The sequence below is a fragment of the Miniopterus natalensis genome, chromosome 9, assembly GCF_054644295.1.
Source record: "Miniopterus natalensis isolate mMinNat1 chromosome 9, mMinNat1.hap1, whole genome shotgun sequence".
NCBI lineage: Eukaryota > Metazoa > Chordata > Mammalia > Chiroptera > Miniopteridae > Miniopterus > Miniopterus natalensis.
In genome coordinates, this window is record NC_142089.1 from 74,676,886 (window position 1) to 74,693,432 (window position 16,547).

A 16,547-nucleotide genomic window follows, 5' to 3' on the forward strand; every position below is an offset into this window, starting at 1 on the left:
CTCTTAATGGGAGGAGTTTCAAAGTCACAATGCAAAGGGTGTGACACAGGTGGAGAACTGGGGCCATTTTTGGAAACCATCAACCTTATATGAAGTCCTGAGACCAGGAAAGCTGAGAAGAACAGAGATACAGCAGAGAGAAGATGGCCACTCAGAGTGGCCTTGTGCAAGGTTTAGTGGAGTCTAGTGGTTGTGGGCTTGGTTCACTTAAAGAGATTCGAACCAAGTGGACACCTGGATAAAAGTGACATAATGTGGAGGCAAAGTTGGCACAATCTGAGAGGAAAGGCCTGCCCCTTTTTGCCCTCTGAATGCTCCCACTGTAGGAGCACAGTGATTTAACTAAAAGCTCTGAGCCCGGTTAAAAGAGGAGTCACTGAAGGAGAGGCTGCGCTTCAGTGCTGTGCACTTGTGAGTTTTCAGTCTTTTCTTGAGAGTCAGTTTTGTCAGTAGAGAGGAAGAGGGCAGTTGGCAGTTGGCAGCCAAGACTAAACATAAAGCCACACCCCATCATTGTTTTGCAAAGAGGCTCATACTTCTTATGTGAAGTCAAGAGAATTATCACGTGCTGTTTGGAACAGTAGTCCCACCTTACCCACAGGGGATACTGCCCCAAACCCCGAGTGGACGCCTGACACTGTGGATATCACTGAACCCCATATATAATGATTTTTCCTATGCATACAAACCTTTTCACTCAACAGAAGGACTTTACAGCTTCTCTTTGGCTTATCCGAATTGTCAGCATCATTATGCTGGAGTTTTTGGGTCATTATTAAGTAAAATAAGGGCCGCTTGAGCACAAACATAGGTTACCACGACAGTTGATCTGCTAGGTCAGCTACGGAGTGAATTACAGGAAGGAGCACGCACAGCGTAGCGATGCTGGGCCAAGGGATGGTTCACAAATGAGGAGGGATGGAGTGGGGTGCTCGAGATTCCATCACGCTGCTCAGAACGGTGCACAGTTGAAAAGGTATGAATTGTTTATTTCTGGAATTTTCCATTTAACGTTATAGGACCATAACTGACCACAGGTAACCGAAAAGCAAAACCACGGGAAAGGGGGAGCTACTGTATCTGCACCCCAAGAGGCTGAATGGGGACCAGCAGTGTGATGCAACTTGTAGGAAACCAAGGAGCGCCCAACAAAAGACTAAGGAGTGAAGAGTCGAGCAACCCAAGAGAGACGCGTTATTTCCAAATTAGCAGAAGCTTACCAGAATGTTCTGCCATCCTCTGACCATCGCATGACAGCCTCATAGCAATTGTACAGAATCCAGGAAATGAAGGCAGGGACAAAACTTCAGGAAAAAAGGCTCATAAGGAAAGAGCCAGGGATCGGAGGAACTAAACTAAAAGAAGAAAGCACTAGAGGGAGGCCAGTGTTATGATTTGTGTTCTAGAAGAGGACTGATGATAAAATGGGCGCCTTCTCCTCTGAGGAAAATAAGAGGAAAGGAGACAGGAGCACGACACATGATGCTAAGGTCAAACTCAAAGGAGGACCTTGCTGAGCGAGTTTCTGAAGTGCTGCTGGGCCAGCTCTTGCTGCAAGAACACGGACGGCCTGCGGATTTTAATGCTGCTCGGTAGAGATGTTCCTCGTGGAGCTGCCGTAAGTAACTGTGCAGCTCCTTCCGGGGAGGCCTTTAAATGAGATAACCGCTCTGGAGTGAAAGGCCAACGGTAGGATTAACTCTCCTCTGGGGTTCCTTCCAAGCCCTCACAACTGAATACCAACATGTTTTCGTGGGTCCCCGAGGTTTTTAAACTGTCGTGTTTCATGCGTTTGCTAATCACCTAGTTTTAATGTGCAGTTTCCTCCCTGTTTTGAAGGGCAGGGGCCCTTATTTCAGTCATGGCATCCACGTGTTTTGTCAGCCCTTTCTTCTGTGGAGAGGCGGGCCTCTAGCCGTGACCATGAAGAAAATGCACATGTATTTTTCTGGGGATCTCCACTGGAACGGAGCATTAGTCCTGAAGGCAGAACTCGTGTCTTCTATGTGGCTCTGCTACTCACACGCCACTCGATGTGTGTGCCTCGATGGCATCCGTCAGTGGTCAGGAGCGTGATGATCGGGGCCCTAGACTTGACGTAGGTCTGACAGATGCCCTGAGTTGTGAGCAAAGTCTGACGCAAGCAGGAGATGCGATTCACTTTCTTATTTATAAGGCAAATTGGGGTCCATGCTTGATGGAGTTGGGGCTCACATAGGCCAGGGGGAAAATTAGAGAACAGCGATGCTCCCCATAGTGAATGAAGAGCAGACATGTGTCAACGATGGGACTGCGACCAGATGTGAGGGAGTGTGAGGCTGAGGGTGCATCGGGTCCATGGAGACAAATGAAATCAAATGCCACCCATCACCCTGAAGGCTACGTGGGCAAACAGGTCTTAATACCAAGGAAGATGCAGCCAAGCAGCCTGATGTTCAGAGGCGAGGAGAGGAAGCCCGGGTGACCGGTGGGCAAGGCATCGATGGCAGTGCTGCTGGCGCTGGAGCGAGCGATCCCCCGGGAGCTACGGCTGTTGACAGCTGACCCGGCTGTGAGACATTCAGCACCCAGACTCTCCTGGGCCCACAGCGAGATTTGTTCCAGTCCCTCCCAGGCGAAGAGGAGAAGCCAAAAATAAGGAAACACATTTTTTCTTGTAAATCCCCAGTGAGTCTTTTGTACTCAGATTATTCCCTGGCTTGAGTACGCAAAGCCAGCAACAACAAACCCTGTTCATTCGACATCATCCTTCTCAGAGGGTGTGTGTGGGAAGGGAGGGGAGCGGGGGACAAGTCAGAAGTCGTTTCTGTTGAATGGGCTCCAGTTCCCAGAGCTGTACCGTCTCTTTGGACCATACGCACCTGCATGGAAGCATCTCCAGAGGCGCTTGAACCATTTGATGGCTGGTTTATCTCTTAGGTTCACAGGCAACGCTGTGTTTATTAACGGGTGAGAAATGCAATAGTATTATAGATTGCCCATAATATATTGTCAGAGCTCACCACGGTTGCCTTTGGGGGTTGATCTAAACAATACGGAGGAAAGCCCACATTCCACATAGTCAATATTTGTTGCTGATGAACTCTCATCTGCGCTAGTTTGTGAGACCCTTTGCAATAATTTGTCAGTGAAAATACATAACATGTATAGGTGGCAGTGAAGTTTTCAATCTTTTCACCTTTCTATGAATTAAGGATTAGTGTCTCCAATAGAGCCTAAGGTTTGCTTAAATGCACACAGCTGGGGAACAGCAGGATGGGCTTTGTAATGAAGATGCGTTAAGTTCTAAGCTCACTGTCCTTTATTCTAAACCCTTCCTAGACAACAGGAAGTGTTGAAAGAGGCAAAGAGGGACGCTAGTCGTGGTGCTGTGGAGCAGTCACAGGAGTGGAAGGAATGGGGAGGACCTAAAAGCAAATGTTGCTTCTTTAAACATTTTTGCCCCCACCAAGCAGTGCACAGTGGGCTGGGCACATACCTCTGTCCTTCTAGAAGAGGAAGCTTTTGCAGGATTCATTCAGTGGATGATTTTATCGAGCATCTTCTTTGTGCCAAGCCCTGATTTCATTCCTGAGAATATATTGGGGAGCAAGGCAGACAAGATCCCTGCCTTCATGAAGCCTGGCTGCGGAGATGTGAAAGAGGTAAGGGCCACCAGCCCCATGGCTTCCCTGCTTGTGGCTAACTTTGGTCTATAGTCATCTTCAAATGATGTCAAGAGTGAGAGCAAATTCGCTGCCATATAGGTTTGAGTCCCTACATTTCCACTCAATTCTTATAGTAAAATATAACAATAAGAAGTTATTGGTTTCTTGGAAAAATTAAGCCAGATAATGTAGGTGATGTATTCAGCACAGCGTCTGACATATAGTGCGTATTCAGTAAGTGTTTATTGCAGTTATTATCATTATTTTCCTTAATATATGATGCCCAGTGCAGTAGTAGCAGGCTTCCTCCAAGGGAAATGCAAAGAGATGTGATAAAACAAAGCCACGGTGTTCAGTTCAGCTGCTGAGTTGTCTAATACAAAGACTAACAGTGAATACCCCTCCTGGTGTAGGGTCCCGTCCAGCCAGATCTCTGTTGTGATATCAGCTCATCAGAAGTGGCCGAGGAAGCAGAATGCCCAGAGTGTCCCTGGTGAGGGTCCATGTAGTATTCAGGGAAGGTTTGTTAGAATGCATATGGCACACTCAGCAATGCGCTGGCTGCTGGAGGTTAGAAAGCTGCCCTCAGTTAAGCAGCTGTGAAGTATCTTTTAGTTACTGTTTTTAAATAAGCTTGAAAAGCAAGGGGGATGTCCAGCGAGTGCCTGCAGCTCAGTTGCTTAGCAATAGGCTTACAAGAATCAAGGGCCCCCTGTTTCCCAATGGCAGAGCCTGTGCCTGAACTTAGCTTCCCTGGACCTGAGCTCCCTCCCTGCCCGGGCAGCAGCCCTGAATCCAACATCTCACAGGGTCTCCAAGGGCGTCAGCTGATGCTCAGACAGCCTCACTTCCAGCCCGAACCTGCAGGCAGACGGCCTGCTGCCAGGGCCTTGTCTGATTATTCCTTACGCCCAAAGCTGTTTTGGGCTCTCCCTCCTTGTAAAAAGCTGGCAGGGCAGTGCCCCTTCCCTGGAGATGTGGGGTGTGCCCAGCAGCATCACCCCGCCCTAGCACAGCTCTTCCCCGGATGGCGGGAGAAGGGGAACTGTGTGCCTCTTCCTGCGGATCTCGGCACCTACATTTCCCCACGAAGTCTGCTCCTGCCTCTTGGTGGAATTTTCCTTTACTCATCATCGCTCAGTTACTTCTCACTACATAGAATTTGTACAAATGAAAATCAAAGTGAATATTAAAAAGTACGTATGTGAACTTGGAGTAAGAAGCCACTTAAACTCCCTAAGGTTTTAAATTCAGCAACTCCTGATACCATAGGATTGAGAATGGTTTTCAGGTAACCATAGGAAAGTAGTAAATTTAAGTACAGAGTGTGAAATGATTCTGGGCTTACTTTTTAGCTTAAATAGATGCAGGTCGGCGCGTTAGGAGACCGTGGTGGCCTGTGACTGGGTCCCATTCTTGGGCAAGGTGGCCTGCTTCTCATAAAAGCTCTTTGAGTGAATTTGTTTTCTTTCCTCACTCTGGATTCTTGTGGATATTATTTTCACCCGTAGATTTTCATTACTCTCAACTGTGCCATGAGCGTATGTTTGATTTCCTTAGTGTATAAACACCCAAGGCCAAGATCTGTCTTATTTATTGTGTATCTCTTAAAAGTTAATTATAACTTATCCTTTCCCCTTTAACTGTACTTTTATTATTAGAATACAGAGGTCTTTGGATATGTCCTAACAAATAATTTAGAACATGGGGAACAAAGGTAAAGCCAATAACAATGTTTTTTTACCCATCGATTCCCAAAGCTAATTTGTTAAAAGTGCAAACACAGAGTACAGTATTAGCTATTTCATGGTTCTTGGTATTTTTAGAGAGGCAACAAACTTTCTATTTTCTGGTGGATGTCTCCATGCCTCAGCCTCACAGTGCTCCATAGTTCAGGTTGTAATTTGGAGGAGCTGCTAATGCCTCCTCTGTAACTATGATGAGAAGGGCTTCACAATATGCCCATTCTTCCCAGTGCTTTTTTATTAGGGACAAATTTAAATGAGGGACAGATATTAATGGTACAAGGAAAGAGTTATGACTATCGCTTTTCAAGCTTGTGTGAGTACAAGTAGGGGAAACATCTCTGAGCTCTGACTAGTGTCCATTAATCTTTCAAAGGATGCTTGAAACTCTTGGGTTTTACTTTGGTTAAGAAGACTGGCTCATTAAATGTTTCCACATGGCAATATCTCTAAGTGAAACAGAAAGCCACCATTAAATAAACAAAGAGTCTAGAGATAGAATTGTACCACAAAGCACTTAACCAGCATGGTTTTAAAAATGAACGGTTTAACTATAGTGAAATAATCAACTTATTAAACCTTAAGGACTTTAAATGACATTTTAGAATCAAATATTACTTGGTCAGTAACCCAGAGATCTCCCCTGCCCCCTTGAATAAATGTGATTTAACTGAAAAAAAAATTTCCAAACATTTCGATCGTCTTTTTTGCATCAATTAGTTTTTGGTACCTGGACTATTATCTTTTTGTAGACTCATCAGCAGCCCAACATACAAGCACGGTGTTGAGCTGCTGAGATAGCAGAAGGAAAAGAAAGTGAAAAACTGAAAGGGAAGGGAAGAAGTTAGGGAGAAAGGGAACAGAGCTGGCAAGAGAGGGACCCTAGCTGGAGGGATAGAAGAACTGGGAGGAAGCACAGGAGAGAAAGGCTCCTCTGGGAAACAGGGCAATTGCATCACAACTGGCTTTTACGAGCAGCGTAGGTGCCCTTCGTTAGAAAGATGAGCTCGATGGCCTGTATTTTTGTGAACGGAGGTTCGACTTCCCTCCTGAGCAGCAACTAGGCAGATTGTGCAGGCGACTCCCCGCTCTGTAGCAGCTGATGTCACTGCTCCACCCCGGCCTCTTTAGTTCCTATGCCATCCTCTTGCACAGCGGCCCCCTTGCGTGTCTGCTCCCGACAGCTAGCATGGGCGTCTGAGGGCCACTGCTGTGCTCAGGGCGTGAGGAGAGCTTCAGTGTTGCTTCCTCGGCACTCTGAAAGCTGGAAGTGCCTGGGGACTGCACCCGTCCCCCAGTCCTCAGGGCAGCTCTTGACCACACTGATGGAGGCGGGGATATCAATAATACCCTTGCCCCCGCACTCTAAGGTATGTTTGCATGGTCGCTACAGGTCCCCCTGCAGGGCTCAGCCAACTCTACTCTCTGTGGCACATCTCCCGTCCAGTTTTTCCACTTTCTCATGCCTCTACTGGTTGTCCTAATTACACTTCCTAATAAACCTTATTAAACTTCAACTTGGTGGTTGCTTCTGGGAACTTGACCTAAGACAGCAGCACCCAGTCACCTAAAAGTCCAGATTATTCCAAGACCATTGAGGAGTTGTTTCATTGCTTGATTCTCCGGGGTGACTCAGCAGGATGAAAGATTTGCTCTGTGTGTGGATCCACACTTGCCATCAAAGAAGACATCCCCTTAATGTACAGCCTCCCTCTGCCCACGCTTTTCTCTTGAAGCACCTGACTTCTTCTGGAACACGCGAGCATCTGTCCTGACCCAGATGAACCCCGTCCTCGGAGAGACACTCTGCTCTCACAGCCGCCCTCCTCCAGGCTCTGGCGTGGTTGCCGAAGCTCAGCTCCATCTGGAAACCTGACAGGCATATTTCTCCAGGGCTGGGAGTTATTGCTGGGTCTGTTTGGGAGTTGGCTCTGTTTTAACAACCAGCCAGCCCATCAAGCACTGTCTGCCAGTGTCAGCTTTGCTTGGGTGGGTTGGAAGCTGCAAGGAGCAGAAGGCAGCCATCTTCACGTACAGCCTTGGTTTTAATAGACATTATCACCCAACCCAGGGTGGGCGTTAGAGCTGGAGTCGGGGTGTGTACTGAGATGGCACCTGGGCTTTTATCGTTCTGAGGGAAGCAGCTAAGGTGGTGTTTTCTGGTGCCTCGTGATCCTGTGATTGCCCTATGAAGTCACTGTGGCTCACCCTCCTCGGTGAATCAGCTCTTAGACTTCTGATTTAGAGGGGCCATTTTTCCCGCATGCTGAAAGACTATGAAAAATGTGTCTGAGTCTACTCGTTTATTCTCCCACTATGTAAAAAGAGGACAGGAAATGACTCCCTTTTTCAAAGTTGGACAACTGGAAGTGGTAATGACTGTTTGTCCTTGGCAGGATTGTCCCATGTGAACCAGGCTCAGACAAACTGTCTGCTGATGGGCCCACAAAGCAGACAAAGCGGGAGTCTAGACGTTCTGTGACGTAGCTCATCGGGAGGCCAATGTGGAGGCATGTGACAGAGATGTGCCAGGCTCCTGTGTGAAAACCCTGCAGTGCATAGTTGTTGAACACCTACCGTATGCCCAGTAACGTAAGGACAGGTGCTGGTGATGGAGGGGTAACAAATGACTATTTTCCTTTCAGGAATTATGTTGCAAAATATTATATCATAAGGATGTGTTAATTTAAAAATTTTTGATCCAGAGATTTTATTGCAAATAATAGTGACATGAAATCCCCCTCAGATGGAAAACTTGATAGTTTTCATTAGAGTTGTTGCATGCTTGAGACAGGCTCTCTGATTAGGCCGGTGATCCCAGGTCCATGGTCAGCTGCTTCTTTCTCATCTTAGTGGCAGAAAAATTGCAGTGAATCATGATTTCATGGGAGCTGCTGCTCATTGCATGTTCTCTGTACCTCTAATTTCTTGAAAGTTTCTTGTAGAAAAGTCAGACTTAAGAGTACTTAAAGTTAATTATTTTGGTAACAAATTAATGTAAGCAAACATCCCTGACAGGAATTATAAACTGGAACATGTAACAATTACACTTTTCCCCCTAAGGGTAATTTTTATTAAATAATTATTATTGCAGAAAACATTAAAGTTGTTAAAAAAAATCAAACAGTATAAAAGTAAAAATTACCCTACCCCAAACTCTACTTCCTACATCTGACCTCAGCAACAGTTTGTATATTTAACTGAATATCAAAATAGAAATGTCATTTGAGGCACTGAGACAAGAGATTCCCAAGGGACCGGAAATCTGTACAAAGGAGCTGGCCAGACAACAGTTATACAACTCAGACACTTTTACTCACCTTGATAAAAGGTTAGTTTTTTGAAGTTAAATAAGGAGATCTGGGAAGGAGATTTTTGGAAACCACTGTTGGAATATCGTAAATTCTCCTTGGAAAGTAAGGGTGTTCTTCCTTTTCCTTACACACACACGGGGGCTTTAAGGAGATCATTTAGAGCTTTAAGGGTACCCCTGAAGTTTGCGGGTTTGCTGGGCCAGTATGTGAGTTCAACCGAAAAATCTGAAAGGTGGGAGATTGGTTGGCCAACAGCTCTGAGTGGAGGAGAGATCGTTGCTGCTCGGGACTGGTCCATCCTTCCAGAGGGGCAGGGACTGAGGGAGGAAGAGTGTTTCCCATGGACCTGCTATCGGCCAGGTGCGAGGAAAACAGCAGTGTGGGGTCAGCTCCAATCCATTTAAGGGTGTCGGCTCAGGAGAAAGAGGCCAGAGGTGAGTAGCCAGGCTCCAGAGGCTCAGGAAAGTAGGGACAGAGGGCTGGTGTGAGTGGAAGTGTGGGAGGAATTTCTCCGGGGATAGACGAAGCTGTCTCCGAAGAACCCATGAGAGTGTCTGCCAAAAGAAAAAAAATAATCTTTCTCTTTTGTTCAGAGGAGCAAACCCTGCATCAGCTCACTGCCATGTCAGTCAAGTGAGAACCTTCTTGCTCCCCCTTTCCTTGGCTCCCCTCCTGGTCTCTAGTCCTGGAAGGTCAAGACCTAAGGGGCTGCAAGAAGCAGCCAGAGCCCCAGTCATCCTTCCTAGGGATGACTTCCCACCAGCAGCAGACTTGAGCTGGACAAAAAGATGGAATCTCGTCCTTAAATTAAGCTTGGGGATGCTGATTACTAGATGATTATCACATTAGTACCAAAGCGAGACTCTTCTCTGTGACTGAAAATGACCGCAGGAATTTTTGTTAAGTAAAAAGTCAGCAGGAAGGTTATGCCCTGCCTAAGTTTGTATCCAGGGTCAAAGGCAGGATGAATAGCCTCACTGAAGAAACATGGAGAGACGGAGCAGAGCTGGAGTCATGCTTGTTCAGCACAAGAGTTATATAAGTACATGTGTGAAAACATAGACACACATACACAGGCCTTAACGTCAGAGCTCTCAAGGCACGTGCTCAAGGGACGGACGCGTGGCACCTGCCCTAAGAACAGCGGCGGCTGGGCAGCCGCATGGCCACAAGGAGCAAGTAAGTGGACCCCGACGTAAGTGCGATGAACGGCCCGGCCGGGCGCAGCACGCGTCACCTAATCACGCACAGTGATGGGCAACGTGTAAATCTTAGCCAGTGAAAGCGCATCTCATGTCACATCACCATCTGGTCCTTGCGGCGAGTGGCCCTCGCCTCGTAGCCCCCTGACCCGCGCGGTCTCTGAGAGTTCCCCTTGTCAGAGGAAGAGAGCAAGGTAAGGTCCCCGGGCTCGAACCCAGGGTCGCGGCCCAGCCTTACGCAGGCGAGGCTGGAGCACGCAGCGGAGCGCACGGGTGGTCTGTGTCGCAGCCGTGTCACACACGATCAGCAATATCTACCCAGCAACTGCTATACAAATCAAATGCTTTTCGGTAGGGAAAATCACACAGTGTAGAATCAGACACATCTGGGCACTTACTAAGTATTAATAATTAGCTAGGTCTTAGCTCTCTTTGTCTTATTTTTCACACTTGTGAAATGAGAGTAACTGTATGTACCTCCATAAGATTGTTTTTAATAGTAAAGGAAATAAAGCTTTAAGGCTCTTGGTGCAATAGTAACATGAATAAATGCTGGTTATCTTTCCTCATTTTTCTGCAAGGGACTATAATAGGGTTCTAGAAGATATGAGATTTCTAAGTAATCATTCCCATTTTCAAAGAGCATGCAGATTCAGAGAAATCAGTAATTCCAGTACACAAAGTTAAAATAAAAGACATAAAGAGCTATAGAGGTTGATATAAGTGAGGTGTTCTGTAAGAATTCAAAGGAAGGACAGTCACTCCTGCTATAGAAGACTCCCTGGGAGAAGTCAAATTTGAGCTTGGTTTTGAACAGGAGCACTTCCAGGTGAGACAGGAGGATCTGGAAATTCTGTGTGAACAGAAAGATTTCAGTAAAGGTGGAAAGTCAAAAACTTTAAAACACTATTTGTGAGATGAAAATCCAGTTTGGGAGGCAAAGGAAAGTGTAAAATAGGGAACTACTGAGAAATAGACTGAAAAAGTAGGCAAGGTGTACAGATTAGGGAGAGATCAAATGTTAGCTGAGGGAGCTTAACTCGACCACCCAGGTAATGGGGAGTCATTACTGGGTATTAAGTGAAGTAATAGTATTAAAGTAATGCATATAGAAAGAGGTACCACATGATGACAATAAACAGCAAAGTTCCACCTTCCGCTCCTGTAGAGCAGGGAAGGGAACCAAGAGAGAAAGAACCTGAGGAAATGGTTAGCCTAACCCTGGCAATTTCTTCCATAGCTTATATATTTTAAATATAATCTGTGATTTTGTTTCAAAGTGCTCACCGTGCAAATTTAAACTCATCTTTCTAATTTGCAACTTGAATAAGAGCTGATTAGTTGAGGCCCCTTACTTCCAAATTAGTGATATTTAATATTTTCCCTTTGAGGAGCCACTGTTCTTTCGAAGGCTCACGAATATAAGCAGCCCAGGATGCGGCTATGGTGCTGTGAGTTTATTTCACACCAGAAAGATCTGGAATCCCGTCCTCCTCATTATTGCTATTGCTTCTTGCTGCCACACTGTTGACAAAACATCCTACACAGGTGGGCAGATGCCACCCCTAACCCAGTGCCCGAGTAGGTGTCCAAGGAGGGCGTTCCCCCCTTCCCAGGTGTCGCCAGCTTCTCATTTGCAGGTCTCAGATCTCAGGTTTGGTGCTTCTCCCCATGCTCCAGCCACCAGCCTCCAGCCTCCAGCCTCCAGCCTCCAGCCTCCAGCCTCCAGCCCCCGAGGGCTATGGTGAGGACCTGGAGCCTATTCTCTGTCTCCCTGTGCATCAGGTGAGTCAGTGCCCTCTCTCCAGGCCCTCAACACCACCATCTCGGCAACCTAATGTCCCTCGCAATGGGCTCTCCTACCCTCTCAGGATTCAAAGTCGGCAAAAAAGAAGTTCCCATTGCTCTCCTGTGTCCTGATCAGATCTAACAGACCCCTCCACCATTTCAAGAGAGAGAGTGTCCTTTTGGCGGCTTCCCCTCTGAAGGCTGACAAGGTGCTATTTCAAATCTACTCACTAGAGTGGTAATTGCAGAAAAAGTGTTTTTACCATGACCCACAGAAAAACACATATTTTATAAAAAGAAAGATTCAGGAAATGTTCCAGATTAAAAGAGACTAAAGAGACAGACGAATGCAACAACATATGATCTCAGATCTCTTTTAGCTACAAAAGACATTTTGGGGACAATTGTTAAAAATCTCAACATGGTCTGTAGATGAGATAACAGTAGATAATGGTACCGTTTCAATGCTAATTTCTTGGCTTTGATAATTCCATTGTGGTTATATGAAATGAATACCGATTTAGAGGTAAAGGGCCATTGTGTCTGCAATGTCAGAAAAATATTTAGATAGATAGACAGACAGATAGGAGAGCATGCAACAAATATTAACTTTTGGGGATCTGGGTAGAGCATAAAGGGCATCTGGGAATTCTTGGAATTTTCCTGAAAATTTTCTTTAAATCTGAAATTATGTCAAGATAAATATAATAACATCACAACCCAGCGAATGTGCACATACATACATGTCTACATATTTATTTACTCAATTAACATTTAGTGAGCACCATATTGCATTGTTGGCAATGGATATAATATATCAGTGACAAAAAAAGACAAAAATGTCTTCCTAAGGAGTTTACGTGTGTGTGTCTGTGTGTCCATCTATGCTAATATATGTATGTTTGTGTTTATATATGTTTACATATACATAAATAAAATGGGGAAAATTTTATTTAAATTATTTGTACTGCTAGTGGTACATCACGATTTTAAAATTCCATCTCATTTTAAAAATGAAGCCAATGAGATAAAATAATATTAATTTTTTAAACCACTAAGGAATCATAATCTTCAATTTACAAAGCATAACACTAGATCAAAGAAATAAAAGCAACAGCCAAATAACCTCAAATTTAAGTTTTCATCGACAGCATCTCACAACACAAGTTTGCGAATCCAACCTAAACCTGTCTTCTGATCCCCATTTCCTCATTTCCAGAGGCAAATTCACCATCTCCTCAGCCATTTCAGACTTCTCAGCCTTCCTTTTAAGACTGTTCTTCCTCCAGTGTCTCCCGTTTTAGGAAATAGCACCTCAACCCACCTGCTGCTCATCTTAGAAAGACTGGAGTCATCCTTAACACCTCCCTTTCCTTCACCCCCTGCACGATCAGTAACCAAGTCCTGTTGCTTCTTTATCCTAAATATATCTCAAGTTCATTTTTAGCCTAAATTATTGTAAGAGTTTCCCATTTGTTCTCCCTACATCTAATATGTTTCCACTTCAACCCTTCATATGAGAGTCAAAGCGATCTTTTAAATCATATGGCAAATAAGCCATCATCTTCATGATCTTCCCTGTACGAGTAGGCGAGACTAACACATTCTCAACAGTGTATTAAACTAAGATTACAAAAAAGACAGCAGTGGGTTAACAGGCTAAAAATTTCTCTATCACAGTTGGGGAAATAAGACGTAGACAGACTAGGACTGATTTTGTACAACATAGTATCGCAGACCTGGACTCTTTCTATCTTGTTCTGGCGTTGGCAGCACGCAGCATTCTCTCATGGTCAAGGTGGCTGCCTAAGGTGCGCCATCACATCCACCTTCCAGCTAACCAGGAGGGCCTGAAAAATACACGCTCTCTCTTAAGAGACCATTCTGCTCACCATTGGCACTTACGGTCCAGAGCCCAGCTTGGGCGGGTATGGCACGAAGTAGGCTTCATTTGTTGAGTGAATAAGTAAGTAGATTAATTTAACACTCACTAAATTGCTTTGTCCACGAGTTTATCACACAACCGCCTCTAGCAGCAAAGAACAAAGATGTAGAGTCTTGTATCCAAGTAGACAATGTCCAGCAAAAAGTGAGTATTCATAATTGGGTACTCAGAACAAAAATTTTGAAGCTGAATGTGGGAGAACCACTACCAGTGTCTGCGAGGGTGGCATTTAAGGTCTTGCGAGAGTCGGCCCTGCCGTTGCCTTCTTGCTCCTGACCTCCAACACTGAGCTGCTCTTTTCAGCCAGCAAACACTCTCCCATCGCTGGATCTTTGTTGCGACCTTCATGAAATACTTTCCTGCCTGGTTCCATAGAACAAACTGCTTTGACCTGAGGACAAGGTGATAATTGCTCTCTCAGCTGCCCAAATGTTGCATTTATAGCCTCACTGCAGTTGCGTGTTTACTTATGCAAGCATCTGGTGAGCGTTGCTGCGCTGTTTGCAGTGCTCCAGCATGAGAATGAGGCTGTGTGTGCCAGCGGGCAAGCCTAATCCGTATCGACAATTTAGATCTGGCGGGTAACCTTATAAAGTAAGCAGGTTTAAACTATTCTATATAAACAGTGTAGGGTCATCTTTTCCCATAAGAAATGATAGAAGTGATAAAATTTGGCATACTCAAGATACATCATTTGTCGGGAGAAAGATGGCCAACCTACTGCCCTTGGGTGACTAAGGTTTTAAAAATTGGTAAATCTATTAGTCTATCCCAGTGATTTTTAATCTTTTTTATCTCATGGCACACATAAACTAATTACTAAAATTCTGCGACACACCAAAAATATATTAGATCTTTTTTGCCAATCTGGGGAAAAAAAGTATAATTTTGATTCAGTCACACTAGACAATCTATTGTGTCGGCTGTTGTCATTTTTTTATTTGATAATCTAAGGGAAAAGAGGTCGGTGCCCTGACTAAATAGTGAGGTAGTGCAGGTTTTAAAGATTCTTGCGGCGCACCGGTTGAAAATTGCTGGTCTGCTCCTCCGGCACCCACTGTCCAGAGCCCAGCCAGGGCTGGCACGGCACTGAGGAGGCTTCATCTGTTGAGTGAATAAGTAAGTCGATTAATTTAGTGTTCACTGTGGGCATAGCTAATGAGTAGAATAAAACTAAAAACCCAACTGAGAGAGAAAAATACTTTATTTTTTGCTATGTTTGAATCACTTTGCTGTCAGGTAGAATAAGGCAAGCTTTTACATTTTTCACAGATTGTTAATACCTTTACTAATATACAATTCACATACATGTAATTCCATCCACTTAGAGTCTATAATTCAGTGGATTTGAGTATATTCAGAGTTGCGTAACCATCACCACAATGTAATTTCGAACAATGGCATCATCCCCAAATGAAACTCCATACATATTAATAGTCACTCCCCATCCCCCACGGATTTTTTTCTGTTCCTATAGCTTTGCCTATTCTGTACATTTCATGTAAAAAACTGAGCTTTTTCACTTATCATAATGTTGCCAAAGTTTATTCACATTTAACGTATATCAGTACTTCACTGTTTTTTTAAAATCCTCACCTGAGTATGTTTTTATTGATTTTTAGGAAGAAAGGAAGGGGGAGAGACAGAGAGAGAGAAACATCAATTGGTTGTCTCCCGAACGTGCCCTGACCGGGAACCGAACCCGCAACCTTTTGGTGTGTGGAACAATGCTCCAGACAAATGAGGCACCCGGCCAGGGCAGTACTTCATTCTTTTTTATTGCAAATATCACTCCATTGGAAGTACAACAGCTTATTTATCTGTTCATCAATTGATGGGCAGTTGGCTTTATTTTCGCTTTTTTTTTTAGTATTATTATGAATGATGCTGTGAGAATATTTGTACACAAGCTCTTGTGTGGATGTACGTTTTCATTTCTCTTGGGCATTGTATTAGTTTCTTATGACTGCTGTAGCACAAGTAGTAGCTTAAAACAAAATAAGTGGCTTAAAACAAAATAAATTTGTTATCTTATAGTCCCAGTGGTCTGAAGTTCCAAATCAGTTTCCCTGGACTAAAGTCAAGGTGTGGGCAGGTCTGTAATTGTTCCGGAGGCTGCAGGGAAGCCTTCCCAACTCCCAGAGGGTCACCCACATTCCTTGGCTCCTGCCAGCAGTAGTATCATTCCCACGTCTGTTCCCATCATCTTCTATCTCCTTCCTTCTCTCCCGCTTCTGATGTCACATCTCTAACTCTGCTTCCAACGTCAGCTGGCTTTCTGTGACTGACTGTTCTTCCTCCCTCTCGAATGGGCCCTTATGATGACACTGGACTCGCATAGATAATCCGGGACCATCTTCCCATCTTAAGACACTTAACTGAATCATAGGTGCCAACTAGGTTTCAGGGATTAGGATGGGGACATCTTTTGTTTTATTTTGAATCTTCATGTGAGCGATGTTTAGAGAAAGGAAGGGAGAACGAAAGAGAAACATTGATAGGAGAAAGAAACATCGATTGCCTGCCTCCTGCATGCATCCAACTTGGGGTGGAACCTGCACCCCAGGCATGTGCCCTGACAGGGAATTGAATCCACATTATCTTGGTGGACAGGATGACGCTACAGCCAGCTGAGCCACCCGGCAAGGGCAGGGTGTGGGCATTCTTGAGGGGCCATTACTCTGCTTACTGCAGTTATGTTCCCAGGAGTAGGATCGCTGGGGCGCATGGTAACTCCACTAACTTTCTGAGAAACCGACAAACTGCTTTCAAAAGTGGCTGCACCATTTTCCGTTCCTACCAGCAAAGTATGAGGCCTCCAGTTTCTCCACAGTGTCACTCTTAGATATGACATCAAAAAGCAGAAATCGACAAAAGAAAAAAGATAAATTCGACCTTATCAAAAG